Source organism: Phoenix dactylifera, chromosome 4 (genome assembly GCF_051530095.1).
Source record: "Phoenix dactylifera cultivar Ajwa chromosome 4, Ajwa_hap1_PhDact_Kaust_v1.1, whole genome shotgun sequence".
Taxonomy (NCBI): Eukaryota; Viridiplantae; Streptophyta; class Magnoliopsida; order Arecales; family Arecaceae; genus Phoenix; species Phoenix dactylifera.
Window position 1 is genome coordinate 38,184,291 of NC_143193.1, and position 16,195 is coordinate 38,200,485.

The 16,195-nt window shown below is 49.3% G+C and overlaps 44 non-coding genes across 44 annotated transcripts; all 44 read right to left on the reverse strand.

Annotated features, from left to right (window-relative positions):
• Nucleotides 1-192: 192 nt before the first annotated feature.
• Nucleotides 193-310, reverse strand: LOC148711300 (5S ribosomal RNA). The gene has a single exon (XR_015984644.2). It is a non-coding gene; the product is annotated as a 5S ribosomal RNA (ribosomal RNA).
• Nucleotides 311-557: 247 nt separating this feature from the next.
• LOC148711301 (5S ribosomal RNA) lies at nt 558-676 on the reverse strand. Its single transcript, XR_015980544.2, has one exon. It is a non-coding gene; the product is annotated as a 5S ribosomal RNA (ribosomal RNA).
• Nucleotides 677-922: 246 nt separating this feature from the next.
• On the reverse strand, nt 923-1,041 carry LOC148711302 (5S ribosomal RNA). The gene has a single exon (XR_015986626.2). It is a non-coding gene; the product is annotated as a 5S ribosomal RNA (ribosomal RNA).
• A 246-nt stretch (nt 1,042-1,287) lies between these two features.
• LOC148711303 (5S ribosomal RNA) lies at nt 1,288-1,406 on the reverse strand. Its single transcript, XR_015983248.1, has one exon. It is a non-coding gene; the product is annotated as a 5S ribosomal RNA (ribosomal RNA).
• A 246-nt stretch (nt 1,407-1,652) lies between these two features.
• On the reverse strand, nt 1,653-1,770 carry LOC148711304 (5S ribosomal RNA). Its single transcript, XR_015981779.1, has one exon. It is a non-coding gene; the product is annotated as a 5S ribosomal RNA (ribosomal RNA).
• Nucleotides 1,771-2,017: 247 nt separating this feature from the next.
• On the reverse strand, nt 2,018-2,136 carry LOC148711305 (5S ribosomal RNA). Its single transcript, XR_015982912.2, has one exon. It is a non-coding gene; the product is annotated as a 5S ribosomal RNA (ribosomal RNA).
• Nucleotides 2,137-2,382: 246 nt separating this feature from the next.
• Nucleotides 2,383-2,500, reverse strand: LOC148711306 (5S ribosomal RNA). The gene has a single exon (XR_015982913.2). It is a non-coding gene; the product is annotated as a 5S ribosomal RNA (ribosomal RNA).
• Nucleotides 2,501-2,747: 247 nt separating this feature from the next.
• LOC148711307 (5S ribosomal RNA) lies at nt 2,748-2,866 on the reverse strand. Its single transcript, XR_015980545.2, has one exon. It is a non-coding gene; the product is annotated as a 5S ribosomal RNA (ribosomal RNA).
• A 246-nt stretch (nt 2,867-3,112) lies between these two features.
• Nucleotides 3,113-3,231, reverse strand: LOC148711308 (5S ribosomal RNA). Its single transcript, XR_015985961.2, has one exon. It is a non-coding gene; the product is annotated as a 5S ribosomal RNA (ribosomal RNA).
• A 246-nt stretch (nt 3,232-3,477) lies between these two features.
• LOC148711309 (5S ribosomal RNA) lies at nt 3,478-3,595 on the reverse strand. Its single transcript, XR_015979022.2, has one exon. It is a non-coding gene; the product is annotated as a 5S ribosomal RNA (ribosomal RNA).
• A 248-nt stretch (nt 3,596-3,843) lies between these two features.
• LOC148711310 (5S ribosomal RNA) lies at nt 3,844-3,962 on the reverse strand. Its single transcript, XR_015982914.2, has one exon. It is a non-coding gene; the product is annotated as a 5S ribosomal RNA (ribosomal RNA).
• A 246-nt stretch (nt 3,963-4,208) lies between these two features.
• LOC148711311 (5S ribosomal RNA) lies at nt 4,209-4,326 on the reverse strand. Its single transcript, XR_015978245.2, has one exon. It is a non-coding gene; the product is annotated as a 5S ribosomal RNA (ribosomal RNA).
• Nucleotides 4,327-4,572: 246 nt separating this feature from the next.
• On the reverse strand, nt 4,573-4,690 carry LOC148711312 (5S ribosomal RNA). Its single transcript, XR_015985962.2, has one exon. It is a non-coding gene; the product is annotated as a 5S ribosomal RNA (ribosomal RNA).
• Nucleotides 4,691-4,937: 247 nt separating this feature from the next.
• LOC148711313 (5S ribosomal RNA) lies at nt 4,938-5,056 on the reverse strand. Its single transcript, XR_015980546.2, has one exon. It is a non-coding gene; the product is annotated as a 5S ribosomal RNA (ribosomal RNA).
• Nucleotides 5,057-5,302: 246 nt separating this feature from the next.
• Nucleotides 5,303-5,420, reverse strand: LOC148711314 (5S ribosomal RNA). Its single transcript, XR_015985963.2, has one exon. It is a non-coding gene; the product is annotated as a 5S ribosomal RNA (ribosomal RNA).
• Nucleotides 5,421-5,667: 247 nt separating this feature from the next.
• On the reverse strand, nt 5,668-5,786 carry LOC148711315 (5S ribosomal RNA). The gene has a single exon (XR_015986540.2). It is a non-coding gene; the product is annotated as a 5S ribosomal RNA (ribosomal RNA).
• A 246-nt stretch (nt 5,787-6,032) lies between these two features.
• Nucleotides 6,033-6,151, reverse strand: LOC148711316 (5S ribosomal RNA). Its single transcript, XR_015982915.2, has one exon. It is a non-coding gene; the product is annotated as a 5S ribosomal RNA (ribosomal RNA).
• A 246-nt stretch (nt 6,152-6,397) lies between these two features.
• LOC148711317 (5S ribosomal RNA) lies at nt 6,398-6,515 on the reverse strand. The gene has a single exon (XR_015982917.2). It is a non-coding gene; the product is annotated as a 5S ribosomal RNA (ribosomal RNA).
• Nucleotides 6,516-6,763: 248 nt separating this feature from the next.
• LOC148711318 (5S ribosomal RNA) lies at nt 6,764-6,882 on the reverse strand. Its single transcript, XR_015978246.2, has one exon. It is a non-coding gene; the product is annotated as a 5S ribosomal RNA (ribosomal RNA).
• A 246-nt stretch (nt 6,883-7,128) lies between these two features.
• Nucleotides 7,129-7,246, reverse strand: LOC148711319 (5S ribosomal RNA). Its single transcript, XR_015985964.2, has one exon. It is a non-coding gene; the product is annotated as a 5S ribosomal RNA (ribosomal RNA).
• Nucleotides 7,247-7,492: 246 nt separating this feature from the next.
• On the reverse strand, nt 7,493-7,610 carry LOC148711320 (5S ribosomal RNA). Its single transcript, XR_015980547.2, has one exon. It is a non-coding gene; the product is annotated as a 5S ribosomal RNA (ribosomal RNA).
• A 247-nt stretch (nt 7,611-7,857) lies between these two features.
• Nucleotides 7,858-7,976, reverse strand: LOC148711321 (5S ribosomal RNA). Its single transcript, XR_015985965.2, has one exon. It is a non-coding gene; the product is annotated as a 5S ribosomal RNA (ribosomal RNA).
• Nucleotides 7,977-8,222: 246 nt separating this feature from the next.
• Nucleotides 8,223-8,341, reverse strand: LOC148711322 (5S ribosomal RNA). The gene has a single exon (XR_015986541.2). It is a non-coding gene; the product is annotated as a 5S ribosomal RNA (ribosomal RNA).
• Nucleotides 8,342-8,587: 246 nt separating this feature from the next.
• Nucleotides 8,588-8,705, reverse strand: LOC148711323 (5S ribosomal RNA). Its single transcript, XR_015982918.2, has one exon. It is a non-coding gene; the product is annotated as a 5S ribosomal RNA (ribosomal RNA).
• Nucleotides 8,706-8,953: 248 nt separating this feature from the next.
• Nucleotides 8,954-9,072, reverse strand: LOC148711324 (5S ribosomal RNA). Its single transcript, XR_015982919.2, has one exon. It is a non-coding gene; the product is annotated as a 5S ribosomal RNA (ribosomal RNA).
• A 246-nt stretch (nt 9,073-9,318) lies between these two features.
• Nucleotides 9,319-9,436, reverse strand: LOC148711325 (5S ribosomal RNA). Its single transcript, XR_015978247.2, has one exon. It is a non-coding gene; the product is annotated as a 5S ribosomal RNA (ribosomal RNA).
• Nucleotides 9,437-9,683: 247 nt separating this feature from the next.
• LOC148711326 (5S ribosomal RNA) lies at nt 9,684-9,801 on the reverse strand. Its single transcript, XR_015985966.2, has one exon. It is a non-coding gene; the product is annotated as a 5S ribosomal RNA (ribosomal RNA).
• Nucleotides 9,802-10,047: 246 nt separating this feature from the next.
• On the reverse strand, nt 10,048-10,166 carry LOC148711327 (5S ribosomal RNA). Its single transcript, XR_016411296.1, has one exon. It is a non-coding gene; the product is annotated as a 5S ribosomal RNA (ribosomal RNA).
• Nucleotides 10,167-10,412: 246 nt separating this feature from the next.
• LOC148711328 (5S ribosomal RNA) lies at nt 10,413-10,530 on the reverse strand. Its single transcript, XR_015985967.2, has one exon. It is a non-coding gene; the product is annotated as a 5S ribosomal RNA (ribosomal RNA).
• A 247-nt stretch (nt 10,531-10,777) lies between these two features.
• Nucleotides 10,778-10,896, reverse strand: LOC149764946 (5S ribosomal RNA). Its single transcript, XR_016402557.1, has one exon. It is a non-coding gene; the product is annotated as a 5S ribosomal RNA (ribosomal RNA).
• A 246-nt stretch (nt 10,897-11,142) lies between these two features.
• Nucleotides 11,143-11,261, reverse strand: LOC149764947 (5S ribosomal RNA). The gene has a single exon (XR_016402096.1). It is a non-coding gene; the product is annotated as a 5S ribosomal RNA (ribosomal RNA).
• Nucleotides 11,262-11,507: 246 nt separating this feature from the next.
• Nucleotides 11,508-11,626, reverse strand: LOC149764948 (5S ribosomal RNA). Its single transcript, XR_016411298.1, has one exon. It is a non-coding gene; the product is annotated as a 5S ribosomal RNA (ribosomal RNA).
• A 246-nt stretch (nt 11,627-11,872) lies between these two features.
• On the reverse strand, nt 11,873-11,991 carry LOC149764949 (5S ribosomal RNA). The gene has a single exon (XR_016412381.1). It is a non-coding gene; the product is annotated as a 5S ribosomal RNA (ribosomal RNA).
• A 247-nt stretch (nt 11,992-12,238) lies between these two features.
• On the reverse strand, nt 12,239-12,357 carry LOC148709161 (5S ribosomal RNA). The gene has a single exon (XR_015982254.2). It is a non-coding gene; the product is annotated as a 5S ribosomal RNA (ribosomal RNA).
• A 246-nt stretch (nt 12,358-12,603) lies between these two features.
• On the reverse strand, nt 12,604-12,722 carry LOC148709162 (5S ribosomal RNA). Its single transcript, XR_015985490.2, has one exon. It is a non-coding gene; the product is annotated as a 5S ribosomal RNA (ribosomal RNA).
• Nucleotides 12,723-12,968: 246 nt separating this feature from the next.
• Nucleotides 12,969-13,086, reverse strand: LOC149764950 (5S ribosomal RNA). Its single transcript, XR_016407693.1, has one exon. It is a non-coding gene; the product is annotated as a 5S ribosomal RNA (ribosomal RNA).
• Nucleotides 13,087-13,333: 247 nt separating this feature from the next.
• Nucleotides 13,334-13,452, reverse strand: LOC149764951 (5S ribosomal RNA). The gene has a single exon (XR_016412863.1). It is a non-coding gene; the product is annotated as a 5S ribosomal RNA (ribosomal RNA).
• Nucleotides 13,453-13,698: 246 nt separating this feature from the next.
• LOC149764952 (5S ribosomal RNA) lies at nt 13,699-13,817 on the reverse strand. The gene has a single exon (XR_016411299.1). It is a non-coding gene; the product is annotated as a 5S ribosomal RNA (ribosomal RNA).
• Nucleotides 13,818-14,063: 246 nt separating this feature from the next.
• Nucleotides 14,064-14,182, reverse strand: LOC149764953 (5S ribosomal RNA). The gene has a single exon (XR_016411300.1). It is a non-coding gene; the product is annotated as a 5S ribosomal RNA (ribosomal RNA).
• A 246-nt stretch (nt 14,183-14,428) lies between these two features.
• On the reverse strand, nt 14,429-14,547 carry LOC148709167 (5S ribosomal RNA). Its single transcript, XR_015985491.2, has one exon. It is a non-coding gene; the product is annotated as a 5S ribosomal RNA (ribosomal RNA).
• A 246-nt stretch (nt 14,548-14,793) lies between these two features.
• LOC149764954 (5S ribosomal RNA) lies at nt 14,794-14,911 on the reverse strand. The gene has a single exon (XR_016407096.1). It is a non-coding gene; the product is annotated as a 5S ribosomal RNA (ribosomal RNA).
• Nucleotides 14,912-15,158: 247 nt separating this feature from the next.
• Nucleotides 15,159-15,277, reverse strand: LOC149764955 (5S ribosomal RNA). Its single transcript, XR_016412864.1, has one exon. It is a non-coding gene; the product is annotated as a 5S ribosomal RNA (ribosomal RNA).
• A 246-nt stretch (nt 15,278-15,523) lies between these two features.
• Nucleotides 15,524-15,642, reverse strand: LOC148709170 (5S ribosomal RNA). The gene has a single exon (XR_015978628.2). It is a non-coding gene; the product is annotated as a 5S ribosomal RNA (ribosomal RNA).
• A 246-nt stretch (nt 15,643-15,888) lies between these two features.
• Nucleotides 15,889-16,007, reverse strand: LOC149764956 (5S ribosomal RNA). Its single transcript, XR_016403792.1, has one exon. It is a non-coding gene; the product is annotated as a 5S ribosomal RNA (ribosomal RNA).
• Nucleotides 16,008-16,195: the final 188 nt, after the last annotated feature.

Genomic DNA, 16,195 nt, shown 5'->3' on the forward strand with positions numbered 1-16,195 from the left:
CGAGACATTCGCGCTGCCGGGGCCGTTCTGGCGTAGGATTCAACGCGCTGTTCCGCTATGCGGCATGGCACCGCGAGTCTCCGGACTCAGTTTATTTTCGAGGGAAAAAAATTATCCGAAGAGGAAAAGCCAAAAGCCGAAAAATTAAAAATAAATATTATCAAAAAATAAAAAAGCGGGCAAAAAATAAAAGGGGTGCAACACGAGGACTTCCCGGGGGTCACCCATCCTAGTACTACTCTCGCCCAAGCACGCTTAACTGCGAAGTTCTGATGGGATCCGGTGCATTAGTGCTGGTATGATCGCACCCATGATATGCCCTTCGAAACTCCCTTTTATGACAAAGCAGCAGACCTCGACCGCCCGAGACATTCGCGCTGCCGGGGCCGTTCTGGCGTAGGATTCAACGCGCTGGTCCCGCTATGCGGCATGGCACCGCCAGTCTCCGGACTCAGTTTATTGTCGGGGGAAAAAAATTATCCGAAGAGGAAAAGCCAAAAGCCAAAAAATTAAAAATAAATATTATCAAAAAATAAAAAAGCGGGCAAAAAATAAAAGGGGTGCAACACGAGGACTTCCCAGGGGGTCACCCATCCTAGTACTACTCTCGCCCAAGCACGCTTAACTGCGGAGTTCTGATGGGATCCGGTGCATTAGTGCTGGTATGATCGCACCCATGACATGCCCATCGAAACACCCTTTTATGACAAAGCAGCAGACCTCGACGGCCCGAGACATTCGCGCTGCCGGGGCCGTTCTGGCGTAGGATTCAACGCGCTGTTCCGCTATGCGGCATGGCACCGCGAGTCTCCGGACTCAGTTTATTTTCGAGGGAAAAAAATTATCCGAAGAGGAAAAGCCAAAAGCCGAAAAATTAAAAATAAATGTTATCAAAAAATAAAAAAGCGGGCAAAAAATAAAAGGGGTGCAACACGAGGACTTCCCAGGGGGTCACCCACCCTAGTACTACTCTCGCCCAAGCACGCTTAACTGCGGAGTTCTGATGGGATCCGGTGCATTAGTGTTGGTATGATCGCACCCATGATATGCCCTTCGAAACTCCCTTTTATGACAAAGCAGCAGACCTCGACGGCCCGAGACATTCGCACTGCCGGGGCCGTTCTGGCGTAGGATTCAACGCGCTGTTCCGCTATGCGGCATGGCACCGCGAGTCTCCGGACTCAGTTTATTTTTGGGGGAAAAAAATTATCCGAAGAGGAAAAGCCAAAAGCCGAAAAATTAAAAATAAATGTTATCAAAAAATAAAAAAGCGGGCAAAAAATAAAAGGGGTGCAACACGAGGACTTCCCAGGGGGTCACCCACCCTAGTACTACTCTCGCCCAAGCACGCTTAACTGCGGAGTTCTGATGGGATCCGGTGCATTAGTGCTGGTATGATCGCACCCATGATATGCCCTTCGAAACTCCCTTTTATGACAAAGCAGCAGACCTCGACGGCCCGAGACATTCGCGCTGCCGGGGCCGTTCTGGCGTAGGATTCAACGCGCTGTTCCGCTATGCGGCATGGCACCGCGAGTCTCCGGACTCAGTTTATTTTCGAGGGAAAAAAATTATCCGAAGAGGAAAAGCCAAAAGCCGAAAAATTAAAAATAAATATTATCAAAAAATAAAAAAGCGGGCAAAAAATAAAAGGGGTGCAACACGAGGACTTCCCGGGGGTCACCCATCCTAGTACTACTCTCACCCAAGCACGCTTAACTGCGAAGTTCTGATGGGATCCGGTGCATTAGTGCTGGTATGATCGCACCCATGATATGCCCTTCGAAACTCCCTTTTATGACAAAGCAGCAGACCTCGACCGCCCGAGACATTCGCGCTGCCGGGGCCGTTCTGGCGTAGGATTCAACGCGCTGGTCCCGCTATGCGGCATGGCACCGCCAGTCTCCGGACTCAGTTTATTGTCGGGGGAAGAAAATTATCCGAAGAGGAAAAGCCAAAAGCCAAAAAATTAAAAATAAATATTATCAAAAAATAAAAAAGCGGGCAAAAAATAAAAAGGGTGCAACACGAGGACTTCTCAGGGGGTCAGCCATCCTAGTACTACTCTCGCCCAAGCACGCTTAACTGCAGAGTTCTGATGGGATCCGGTGCATTAGTGCTGGTATGATCGCACCCATGACATGCCCATCGAAACACCCTTTTATGACAAAGCAGCAGACCTCGACGGACCGAGACATTCGCGCTGCCGGGGCCGTTCTGGCGTAGGATTCAACGCGCTGTTCTGCTATGCGGCATGGCACCGCGAGTCTCCAGACTCAGTTTATTTTCGAGGGAAAAAAATTATCCGAAGAGGAAAAGCCAAAAGCCGAAAAATTAAAAATAAATATTATCAAAAAATAAAAAAGCGGGCAAAAAATAAAAGGGGTGCAACACGAGGACTTCCCGGGGGTCACCCATCCTAGTACTACTCTCGCCCAAGCACGCTTAACTGCGAAGTTCTGATGGGATCCGGTGCATTAGTGCTGGTACGATCGCACCCATGATATGCCCTTCGAAACTCCCTTTTATGACAAAGCAGCAGACCTCGACCGCCCGAGACATTCGCGCTGCCGGGGCCGTTCTGGCGTAGGATTCAACGCGCTGGTCCCGCTATGCGGCATGGCACCGCCAGTCTCCGGACTCAGTTTATTGTCGGAGGAAAAAAATTATCCGAAGAGGAAAAGCCAAAAGCCAAAAAATTAAAAATAAATATTATCAAAAAATAAAAAAGCGGGCAAAAAATAAAAGGGGTGCAACACGAGGACTTCCCAGGGGGTCACCCATCCTAGTACTACTCTCGCCCAAGCACGCTTAACTGCGGAGTTCTGATGGGATCCGGTGCATTAGTGCTGGTATGATCGCACCCATGACATGCCCATCGAAACACCCTTTTATGACAAAGCAGCAGACCTCGACGGCCCGAGACATTCGCGCTGCCGGGGCCGTTCTGGCGTAGGATTCAACGCGCTGTTCCGCTATGCGGCATGGCACCGCGAGTCTCCGGACTCAGTTTATTTTCGAGGGAAAAAAATTATCCGAAGAGGAAAAGCCAAAAGCCGAAAAATTAAAAATAAATGTTATCAAAAAATAAAAAAGCGGGCAAAAAATAAAAGGGGTGCAACACGAGGACTTCCCAGGGGGTCACCCACCCTAGTACTACTCTCGCCCAAGCACGCTTAACTGCGGAGTTCTGATGGGATCCGGTGCATTAGTGTTGGTATGATCGCACCCATGATATGCCCTTCGAAACTCCCTTTTATGACAAAGCAGCAGACCTCGACGGCCCGAGACATTCGCGCTGCCGGGGCCGTTCTGGCGTAGGATTCAACGCGCTGTTCCGCTATGCGGCATGGCACCGCGAGTCTCCGGACTCAGTTTATTTTCGAGGGAAAAAAATTATCCGAAGAGGAAAAGCCAAAAGCCGAAAAATTAAAAATAAATATTATCAAAAAATAAAAAAGCGGGCAAAAAATAAAAGGGGTGCAACACGAGGACTTCCCGGGGGTCACCCATCCTAGTACTACTCTCGCCCAAGCACGCTTAACTGCGAAGTTCTGATGGGATCCGGTGCATTAGTGCTGGTATGATCGCACCCATGATATGCCCTTCGAAACTCCCTTTTATGACAAAGCAGCAGACCTCGACCGCCCGAGACATTCGCGCTGCCGGGGCCGTTCTGGCGTAGGATTCAACGCGCTGGTCCCGCTATGCGGCATGGCACCGCCTGTCTCCGGACTCAGTTTATTGTCGGGGGAAAAAAATTATCCGAAGAGGAAAAGCCAAAAGCCAAAAAATTAAAAATAAATATTATCAGAAAATAAAAAAGCGGGCAAAAAATAAAAAAGGGTGCAACACGAGGACTTCTCAGGGGGTCACCCATCCTAGTACTACTCTCGCCCAAGCACGCTTAACTGCAGAGTTCTGATGGGATCCGGTGCATTAGTGCTGGTATGATCGCACCCATGACATGCCCATCGAAACACCCTTTTATGACAAAGCAGCAGACCTCGACGGACCGAGACATTCGCGCTGCCGGGGCCGTTCTGGCGTAGGATTCAACGCGCTGTTCCGCTATGCGGCATGGCACCGCGAGTCTCCGGACTCAGTTTATTTTCGAGGGAAAAAAATTATCCGAAGAGGAAAAGCCAAAAGCCGAAAAATTAAAAATAAATATTATCAAAAAATAAAAAAGCGGGCAAAAAATAAAAGGGGTGCAACACGAGGACTTCCCGGGGGTCACCCATCCTAGTACTACTCTCGCCCAAGCACGCTTAACTGCGAAGTTCTGATGGGATCCGGTGCATTAGTGCTGGTATGATCGCACCCATGATATGCCCTTCGAAACTCCCTTTTATGACAAAGCTGCAGACCTCGACCGCCCGAGACATTCGCGCTGCCGGGGCCGTTCTGGCGTAGGATTCAACGCGCTGTTCCGCTATGCGGCATGGCACCGCGAGTCTCCAGACTCAGTTTATTTTCGAGGGAAAAAAATTATCCGAAGAGGAAAAGCCAAAAGCCGAAAAATTAAAAATAAATATTATCAAAAAATAAAAAAGCGGGCAAAAAATAAAAGGGGTGCAACACGAGGACTTCCCGGGGGTCACCCATCCTAGTACTACTCTCACCCAAGCACGCTTAACTGCGAAGTTCTGATGGGATCCGGTGCATTAGTGCTGGTATGATCGCACCCATGATATGCCCTTCGAAACTCCCTTTTATGACAAAGCAGCAGACCTCGACCGCCCGAGACATTCGCGCTGCCGGGGCCGTTCTGGCGTAGGATTCAACGCGCTGGTCCCGCTATGCGGCATGGCACCGCCAGTCTCCGGACTCAGTTTATTGTCGGGGGAAGAAAATTATCCGAAGAGGAAAAGCCAAAAGCCAAAAAATTAAAAATAAATATTATCAAAAAATAAAAAAGCGGGCAAAAAATAAAAAGGGTGCAACACGAGGACTTCTCAGGGGGTCAGCCATCCTAGTACTACTCTCGCCCAAGCACGCTTAACTGCAGAGTTCTGATGGGATCCGGTGCATTAGTGCTGGTATGATCGCACCCATGACATGCCCATCGAAACACCCTTTTATGACAAAGCAGCAGACCTCGACGGACCGAGACATTCGCGCTGCCGGGGCCGTTCTGGCGTAGGATTCAACGCGCTGTTCTGCTATGCGGCATGGCACCGCGAGTCTCCAGACTCAGTTTATTTTCGAGGGAAAAAAATTATCCGAAGAGGAAAAGCCAAAAGCCGAAAAATTAAAAATAAATATTATCAAAAAATAAAAAAGCGGGCAAAAAATAAAAGGGGTGCAACACGAGGACTTCCCGGGGGTCACCCATCCTAGTACTACTCTCGCCCAAGCACGCTTAACTGCGAAGTTCTGATGGGATCCGGTGCATTAGTGCTGGTACGATCGCACCCATGATATGCCCTTCGAAACTCCCTTTTATGACAAAGCAGCAGACCTCGACCGCCCGAGACATTCGCGCTGCCGGGGCCGTTCTGGCGTAGGATTCAACGCGCTGGTCCCGCTATGCGGCATGGCACCGCCAGTCTCCGGACTCAGTTTATTGTCGGAGGAAAAAAATTATCCGAAGAGGAAAAGCCAAAAGCCAAAAAATTAAAAATAAATATTATCAAAAAATAAAAAAGCGGGCAAAAAATAAAAGGGGTGCAACACGAGGACTTCCCAGGGGGTCACCCATCCTAGTACTACTCTCGCCCAAGCACGCTTAACTGCGGAGTTCTGATGGGATCCGGTGCATTAGTGCTGGTATGATCGCACCCATGACATGCCCATCGAAACACCCTTTTATGACAAAGCAGCAGACCTCGACGGCCCGAGACATTCGCGCTGCCGGGGCCGTTCTGGCGTAGGATTCAACGCGCTGTTCCGCTATGCGGCATGGCACCGCGAGTCTCCGGACTCAGTTTATTTTCGAGGGAAAAAAATTATCCGAAGAGGAAAAGCCAAAAGCCGAAAAATTAAAAATAAATGTTATCAAAAAATAAAAAAGCGGGCAAAAAATAAAAGGGGTGCAACACGAGGACTTCCCAGGGGGTCACCCACCCTAGTACTACTCTCGCCCAAGCACGCTTAACTGCGGAGTTCTGATGGGATCCGGTGCATTAGTGTTGGTATGATCGCACCCATGATATGCCCTTCGAAACTCCCTTTTATGACAAAGCAGCAGACCTCGACGGCCCGAGACATTCGCGCTGCCGGGGCCGTTCTGGCGTAGGATTCAACGCGCTGTTCCGCTATGCGGCATGGCACCGCGAGTCTCCGGACTCAGTTTATTTTCGAGGGAAAAAAATTATCCGAAGAGGAAAAGCCAAAAGCCGAAAAATTAAAAATAAATATTATCAAAAAATAAAAAAGCGGGCAAAAAATAAAAGGGGTGCAACACGAGGACTTCCCGGGGGTCACCCATCCTAGTACTACTCTCGCCCAAGCACGCTTAACTGCGAAGTTCTGATGGGATCCGGTGCATTAGTGCTGGTATGATCGCACCCATGATATGCCCTTCGAAACTCCCTTTTATGACAAAGCAGCAGACCTCGACCGCCCGAGACATTCGCGCTGCCGGGGCCGTTCTGGCGTAGGATTCAACGCGCTGGTCCCGCTATGCGGCATGGCACCGCCTGTCTCCGGACTCAGTTTATTGTCGGGGGAAAAAAATTATCCGAAGAGGAAAAGCCAAAAGCCAAAAAATTAAAAATAAATATTATCAGAAAATAAAAAAGCGGGCAAAAAATAAAAAAGGGTGCAACACGAGGACTTCTCAGGGGGTCACCCATCCTAGTACTACTCTCGCCCAAGCACGCTTAACTGCAGAGTTCTGATGGGATCCGGTGCATTAGTGCTGGTATGATCGCACCCATGACATGCCCATCGAAACACCCTTTTATGACAAAGCAGCAGACCTCGACGGACCGAGACATTCGCGCTGCCGGGGCCGTTCTGGCGTAGGATTCAACGCGCTGTTCCGCTATGCGGCATGGCACCGCGAGTCTCCGGACTCAGTTTATTTTCGAGGGAAAAAAATTATCCGAAGAGGAAAAGCCAAAAGCCGAAAAATTAAAAATAAATATTATCAAAAAATAAAAAAGCGGGCAAAAAATAAAAGGGGTGCAACACGAGGACTTCCCGGGGGTCACCCATCCTAGTACTACTCTCGCCCAAGCACGCTTAACTGCGAAGTTCTGATGGGATCCGGTGCATTAGTGCTGGTATGATCGCACCCATGATATGCCCTTCGAAACTCCCTTTTATGACAAAGCTGCAGACCTCGACCGCCCGAGACATTCGCGCTGCCGGGGCCGTTCTGGCGTAGGATTCAACGCGCTGTTCTGCTATGCGGCATGGCACCGCGAGTCTCCAGACTCAGTTTATTTTCGAGGGAAAAAAATTATCCGAAGAGGAAAAGCCAAAAGCCGAAAAATTAAAAATAAATATTATCAAAAAATAAAAAAGCGGGCAAAAAATAAAAGGGGTGCAACACGAGGACTTCCCGGGGGTCACCCATCCTAGTACTACTCTCGCCCAAGCACGCTTAACTGCGAAGTTCTGATGGGATCCGGTGCATTAGTGCTGGTACGATCGCACCCATGATATGCCCTTCGAAACTCCCTTTTATGACAAAGCAGCAGACCTCGACCGCCCGAGACATTCGCGCTGCCGGGGCCGTTCTGGCGTAGGATTCAACGCGCTGGTCCCGCTATGCGGCATGGCACCGCCAGTCTCCGGACTCAGTTTATTGTCGGAGGAAAAAAATTATCCGAAGAGGAAAAGCCAAAAGCCAAAAAATTAAAAATAAATATTATCAAAAAATAAAAAAGCGGGCAAAAAATAAAAGGGGTGCAACACGAGGACTTCCCAGGGGGTCACCCATCCTAGTACTACTCTCGCCCAAGCACGCTTAACTGCGGAGTTCTGATGGGATCCGGTGCATTAGTGCTGGTATGATCGCACCCATGACATGCCCATCGAAACACCCTTTTATGACAAAGCAGCAGACCTCGACGGCCCGAGACATTCGCGCTGCCGGGGCCGTTCTGGCGTAGGATTCAACGCGCTGTTCCGCTATGCGGCATGGCACCGCGAGTCTCCGGACTCAGTTTATTTTCGAGGGAAAAAAATTATCCGAAGAGGAAAAGCCAAAAGCCGAAAAATTAAAAATAAATGTTATCAAAAAATAAAAAAGCGGGCAAAAAATAAAAGGGGTGCAACACGAGGACTTCCCAGGGGGTCACCCACCCTAGTACTACTCTCGCCCAAGCACGCTTAACTGCGGAGTTCTGATGGGATCCGGTGCATTAGTGTTGGTATGATCGCACCCATGATATGCCCTTCGAAACTCCCTTTTATGACAAAGCAGCAGACCTCGACGGCCCGAGACATTCGCGCTGCCGGGGCCGTTCTGGCGTAGGATTCAACGCGCTGTTCCGCTATGCGGCATGGCACCGCGAGTCTCCGGACTCAGTTTATTTTCGAGGGAAAAAAATTATCCGAAGAGGAAAAGCCAAAAGCCGAAAAATTAAAAATAAATATTATCAAAAAATAAAAAAGCGGGCAAAAAATAAAAGGGGTGCAACACGAGGACTTCCCGGGGGTCACCCATCCTAGTACTACTCTCGCCCAAGCACGCTTAACTGCGAAGTTCTGATGGGATCCGGTGCATTAGTGCTGGTATGATCGCACCCATGATATGCCCTTCGAAACTCCCTTTTATGACAAAGCAGCAGACCTCGACCGCCCGAAACATTCGCGCTGCCGGGGCCGTTCTGGCGTAGGATTCAACGCGCTGGTCCCGCTATGCGGCATGGCACCGCCTGTCTCCGGACTCAGTTTATTGTCGGGGGAAAAAAATTATCCGAAGAGGAAAAGCCAAAAGCCAAAAAATTAAAAATAAATATTATCAGAAAATAAAAAAGCGGGCAAAAAATAAAAAAGGGTGCAACACGAGGACTTCTCAGGGGGTCACCCATCCTAGTACTACTCTCGCCCAAGCACGCTTAACTGCAGAGTTCTGATGGGATCCGGTGCATTAGTGCTGGTATGATCGCACCCATGACATGCCCATCGAAACACCCTTTTATGACAAAGCAGCAGACCTCGACGGACCGAGACATTCGCGCTGCCGGGGCCGTTCTGGCGTAGGATTCAACGCGCTGTTCCGCTATGCGGCATGGCACCGCGAGTCTCCGGACTCAGTTTATTTTCGAGGGAAAAAAATTATCCGAAGAGGAAAAGCCAAAAGCCGAAAAATTAAAAATAAATATTATCAAAAAATAAAAAAGCGGGCAAAAAATAAAAGGGGTGCAACACGAGGACTTCCCGGGGGTCACCCATCCTAGTACTACTCTCGCCCAAGCACGCTTAACTGCGAAGTTCTGATGGGATCCGGTGCATTAGTGCTGGTATGATCGCACCCATGATATGCCCTTCGAAACTCCCTTTTATGACAAAGCTGCAGACCTCGACCGCCCGAGACATTCGCGCTGCCGGGGCCGTTCTGGCGTAGGATTCAACGCGCTGGTCCCGCTATGCGGCATGGCACCGCCAGTCTCCGGACTCAGTTTATTGTCGGGGGAAAAAAATTATCCGAAGAGGAAAAGCCAAAAGCCAAAAAATTAAAAATAAATATTATCAAAAAATAAAAAAGCGGGCAAAAAATAAAAAGGGTGCAACACGAGGACTTCTCAGGGGTCACCCATCCTAGTACTACTCTCGCCCAAGCACGCTTAACTGCAGAGTTCTGATGGGATCCGGTGCATTAGTGCTGGTATGATCGCACCCATGACATGCCCATCGAAACACCCTTTTATGACAAAGCAGCAGACCTCGACGGACCGAGACATTCGCGCTGCCGGGGCCGTTCTGGCGTAGGATTCAACGCGCTGTTCCGCTATGCGGCATGGCACCGCGAGTCTCCGGACTTAGTTTATTTTTGGGGAAAAAAAATTATCCGAAGAGGAAAAGCCAAAAGCCGAAAAATTAAAAATAAATGTTATCAAAAAATAAAAAAGCGGGCAAAAAATAAAAGGGGTGCAACACGAGGACTTCCCAGGGGGTCACCCATCCTAGTACTACTCTCGCCCAAGCACGCTTAACTGCGGAGTTCTGATGGGATCCGGTGCATTAGTGCTGGTATGATCGCACCCATGATATGCCCTTCGAAACTCCCTTTTATGACAAAGCAGCAGACCTCGACGGCCCGAGACATTCGCGCTGCCGGGGCCGTTCTGGCGTAGGATTCAACGCGCTGTTCCGCTATGCGGCATGGCACCGCGAGTCTCCGGACTCAGTTTATTTTCGAGGGAAAAAAATTATCCGAAGAGGAAAAGCCAAAAGCCGAAAAATTAAAAATAAATATTATCAAAAAATAAAAAAGCGGGCAAAAAATAAAAGGGGTGCAACACGAGGACTTCCCGGGGGTCACCCATCCTAGTACTACTCTCGCCCAAGCACGCTTAACTGCGAAGTTCTGATGGGATCCGGTGCATTAGTGCTGGTATGATCGCACCCATGATATGCCCTTCGAAACTCCCTTTTATGACAAAGCAGCAGACCTCGACCGCCCGAGACATTCGCGCTGCCGGGGCCGTTCTGGCGTAGGATTCAACGCGCTGGTCCCGCTATGCGGCATGGCACCGCCAGTCTCCGGACTCAGTTTATTGTCGGGGGAAAAAAATTATCCGAAGAGGAAAAGCCAAAAGCCAAAAAATTAAAAATAAATATTATCAAAAAATAAAAAAGCGGGCAAAAAATAAAAAGGGTGCAACACGAGGACTTCTCAGGGGGTCACCCATCCTAGTACTACTCTCGCCCAAGCACGCTTAACTGCAGAGTTCTGATGGGATCCGGTGCATTAGTGCTGGTATGATCGCACCCATGACATGCCCATCGAAACACCCTTTTATGACAAAGCAGCAGACCTCGACGGACCGAGACATTCGCGCTGCCGGGGCCGTTCTGGCGTAGGATTCAACGCGCTGTTCCGCTATGCGGCATGGCACCGCGAGTCTCCGGACTCAGTTTATTTTCGGGGGAAAAAAATTATCCGAAGAGGAAAAGCCAAAAGCCGAAAAATTAAAAATTAATGTTATCAAAAAATAAAAAAGCGGGCAAAAAATAAAAGGGGTGCAACACGAGGACTTCCCAGGGGGTCACCCATCCTAGTACTACTCTCGCCCAAGCACGCTTAACTGCGGAGTTCTGATGGAATCCGGTGCATTAGTGCTGGTATGATCGCACCCATGATATGCCCTTCGAAACTCCCTTTTATGACAAAGCAGCAGACCTCGACGGCCCGAGACATTCGCGCTGCCGGGGCCGTTCTGGCGTAGGATTCAACGCGCTATTCCGCTATGCGGCATGGCACCGCGAGTCTCCGGACTCAGTTTATTTTCGAGGAAAAAAAATTATCCGAAGAGGAAAAGCCAAAAGCCGAAAAATTAAAAATAAATATTATCAAAAAATAAAAAAGCGGGCAAAAAATAAAAGGGGTGCAACACGAGGACTTCCCAGGGGGTCACCCATCCTAGTACTACTCTCGCCCAAGCACGCTTAACTGCGGAGTTCTGATGGGATCCGGTGCATTAGTGCTGGTATGATCGCACCCATGACATGCCCATCGAAACACCCTTTTATGACAAAGCAGCAGACCTCGACGGCCCGAGACATTCGCGCTGCCGGGGCCGTTCTGGCGTAGGATTCAACGCGCTGTTCCGCTATGCGGCATGGCACCGCGAGTCTCCGGAGTCAGTTTATTTTCGGGGGAAAAAAATTATCCGAAGAGGAAAAGCCAAAAGCCGAAAAATTAAAAATAAATATTATCAAAAAATAAAAAAGCGGGCAAAAAATAAAAAGGGTGCAACACGAGGACTTCCCAGGGGGTCACCCATCCTAGTACTACTCTCGCCCAAGCACGCTTAACTGCGGAGTTCTGATGGGATCCGGTGCATTAGTGCTGGTATGATCGCACCCATGACATGCCCTTCGAAACTCCCTAGTATGACAAAGCAGCAGACCTCGACGGCCCGAGACATTCACGCTGCCGGGGCCGTTCTGGCGTAGGATTCAACGCGCTGGTCCCGCTATGCGGCATGGCACCGCCAGTCTCCGGACTCAGTTTATTGTCGGAGGAAAAAAATTATCCGAAGAGGAAAAGCCAAAAACCGAAAAATTAAAAATAAATATTATCAAAAAATAAAAAAGCGGGCAAAAAATAAAAAGGGTGCAACACAGGGACTTCCCAGGGGGTCACCCATCCTAGTACTACTCTCGCCCAAGCACGCTTAACTGCGGAGTTCTGATGGGATCCGGTGCATTAGTGCTGGTATGATCGCACCCAAGACATGTCCTTCGAAACTCCCTTTTAAAACAAAGCAGCAGACCTCGACGGCCCGAGACATTCGCGCTGCGGGGGCCGTTCTGGCGTATGATTCAACGCGCTGTTCCGCTATGCGGCATGGCACCGCCAGTCTCCGGACTCAGTTTATTTTCGGGGGAAAAAAATTATCCGAAGAGGAAAAGCCAAAAGCCAAAAAATTAAAAATAAATATTATCAAAAAATAAAAAAGCGGGCAAAAAATAAAAGGGGTGCAACACGAGGACTTCCCAGGGGGTCACCCATCCTAGTACTACTCTCGCCCAAGCACGCTTAACTGCGGAGTTCTGATGGGATCCGGTGCATTAGTGCTGGTATGATCGCACCCATGACATGCCCATCGAAACACCCTTTTATGAGAAAGCAGCAGACCTCGACGGCCCGAGACATTCGCGCTGCCGGGGCCGTTCTGGCGTAGGATTCAACGCGCTGTTCCGCTATGCGGCATGGCACCGCGAGTCTCCGGACTCAGTTTATTTTCGAGGGAAAAAAATTATCCGAAGAGGAAAAGCCAAAAGCCGAAAAATTAAAAATAAATATTATCAAAAAATAAAAAAGCGGGCAAAAAATAAAAGGGGTGCAACACGAGGACTTCCCGTGGGTCACCCATCCTAGTACTACTCTCGCCCAAGCACGCTTAACTGCGAAGTTCTGATGGGATCCGGTGCATTAGTGCTGGTATGATCGCACCCATGATATGCCCTTCGAAACTCCCTTTTATGACAAAGCAGCAGACCTCGACCGCCCGAGACATTCGCGCTGCCGGGGCCGTTCTGGCGTAGGATTCAACGCGCTGGTCCCGCTATGCGGCATGGCACCGCCAGTCTTCGGACTCAGTTTATTGTCGGGGGAAAAAAATTATCCGAAGAGGAAAAGCCAAAAGCCAAAAAATTAAAAATAAATATTATCAAAAAATAAAAAAGCGGGCAAAAAATAAAAAGGGTGCAACACGAGGACTTCTCAGGGGGTCACCCATCCTAGTACTACTCTCGCCCAAGCACGCTTAACTGCGGAGTTCTGATGGGATCCGGTGCATTAGTGCTGGTATGATCGCACCCAAGACATGCCCTTCGAAACTCCCTTTTATGACAAAGCAGCAGACCTCGACGGCCCGAGACATTCGCGCTGCCGGGGCCGTTCTGGCGTAGGATTCAACACGCTGTTCCGCTATGCGGCATGGCACCGCCAGTCTCCGGACTCAGTTTATTTTCGGGGAAAAAAAATTATCCGAAGAGGAAAAGACAAAAGCCGAAAAATAAAAAATAAATGTTATCAAAAAATAAAAAAGCGGGCAAAAAATAAAAGGGGTGCAACACGAGGACTTCCCAGGGGGTCACCCATCCTAGTACTACTCTCGCCCAAGCACGCTTAACTGCGGAGTTCTGATGGGATCCGGTGCATTAGTGCTGGTATGATCGCACCCAAGACATGCCCTTCGAAACTCCCTTTTAATACAAAGCAGCAGACCTCGACGGCCCGAGACATTCGCGCTGCCGGGGCCGTTCTGGCGTATGATTCAACGCGCTGTTCCGCTATGCGGCATGGCACCGCCAGTCTCCGGACTCAGTTTATTTTCGGGGGGAAAAAATTATCCGAAGAGGAAAAGCCAAAAGCCAAAAAATTAAAAATAAATATTATCAAAAAATAAAAAAGCGGGCAAAAAATAAAAGGGGTGCAACACGAGGACTTCCCAGGGGGTCACCCATCCTAGTACTACTCTCGCCCAAGCACGCTTAACTGCGGAGTTCTGATGGGATCCGGTGCATTAGTGCTGGTATGATCGCACCCATGACATGCCCATCGAAACACCCTTTTATGACAAAGCAGCAGACCTCGACGGCCCGACACATTCGCGCTGCCGGGGCCGTTCTGGCGTAGGATTCAACGCGCTGTTCCGCTATGCGGCATGGCACCGCGAGTCTCCAGACTCAGTTTATTTTCGAGGGAAAAAAATTATCCGAAGAGGAAAAGCCAAAAGCCGAAAAATTAAAAATAAATGTTATCAAAAAATAAAAAAGCGGGCAAAAAATAAAAGGGGTGCAACACGAGGACTTCCCAGGGGGTCACCCATCCTAGTACTACTCTCGCCCAAGCACGCTTAACTGCGGAGTTCTGATGGGATCCGGTGCATTAGTGCTGGTATGATCGCACCCATGATATGCCCTTCGAAACTCCCTTTTATGACAAAGCAGCAGCCCTCGACGGCCCGAGACATTCGCGCTGCCGGGGCCGTTCTGGCGTAGGATTCAACGCGCTGTTCCGCTATGCGGCATGGCACCGCGAGTCTCCGGACTCAGTTTATTTTCGAGGGAAAAAAATTATCCGAAGAGGAAAAGCCAAAAGCCGAAAAATTAAAAATAAATATTATCAAAAAATAAAAAAGCGGGCAAAAAATAAAAGGGGTGCAACACGAGGACTTCCCGGGGGTCACCCATCCTAGTACTACTCTCGCCCAAGCACGCTTAACTGCGAAGTTCTGATGGGATCCGGTGCATTAGTGCTGGTATGATCGCACCCATGATATGCCCTTCGAAACTCCCTTTTATGACAAAGCAGCAGACCTCGACCGCCCGAGACATTCGCGCTGCCGGGGCCGTTCTGGCGTAGGATTCAACGCGCTGGTCCCGTTATGCGGTATGGCACCGCCAGTCTTCGGACTCAGTTTATTGTCGGGGGAAAAAAATTATCCGAAGAGGAAAAGCCAAAAGCCAAAAAATTAAAAATAAATATTATCAAAAAATAAAAAAGCGGGCAAAAAATAAAAAGGGTGCAACACGAGGACTTCTCAGGGGGTCACCCATCCTAGTACTACTCTCGCCCAAGCACGCTTAACTGCGGAGTTCTGATGGGATCCGGTGCATTAGTGCTGGTATGATCGCACCCAAGACATGCCCTTCGAAACTCCCTTTTATGACAAAGCAGCAGACCTCGACGGCCCGAGACATTCGCGCTGCCGGGGCCGTTCTGGCGTAGGATTCAACACGCTGTTCCGCTATGCGGCATGGCACCGCCAGTCTCCGGACTCAGTTTATTTTCGGGGAGAAAAAATTATCCGAAGAGGAAAAGCCAAAAGCCAAAAAATTAAAAATAAATATTATCAAAAAATAAAAAAGCGGGCAAAAAATAAAAGGGGTGCAACACGAGGACTTCGCAGGGGGTCACCCATCCTAGTACTACTCTCACCCAAGCACGCTTAACTGCGGAGTTCTGATGGGATCCGGTGCATTAGTGCTGGTATGATCGCACCCATGACATGCCCATCGAAACACCCTTTTATGACAAAGCAGTAGACCTCGACGGCCCGAGACATTCGCGCTGCCGGGGCCGTTCTAGCGTAGGATTCAACGCGCTGTTCCGCTATGCGGCATGGCACCGCGAGTCTCCGGACTCAGTTTATTTTCGGAGGAAAAAAATTATCCGAAGAGGAAAAGCCAAAAGCCGAAAAATTAAAAATAAATGTTATCAAAAAATAAAAAAGCGGGCAAAAAATAAAAGGGGTGCAACACGAGGACTTCCCAGGGGGTCACCCATCCTAGTACTACTCTCGCCCAAGCACGCTTAACTGCGAAGTTCTGATGGGATCCGGTGCATTAGTGCTGGTATAATCGCACCCATGATATGCCCTTCGAAACTCCCTTTTATGACAAAGCAGCAGACCTCGACGGCCCGAGACATTCGCGTTGCCGGGGCCGTTCTGGCGTAGGATTCAACGCGCTGGTCCCGCTATGCGGCATGGCACCGCCAGTCTCCGGACTCAGTTTATTGTCGGGGGAAAAAAATTATCCGAAGAGGAAAAGCCAA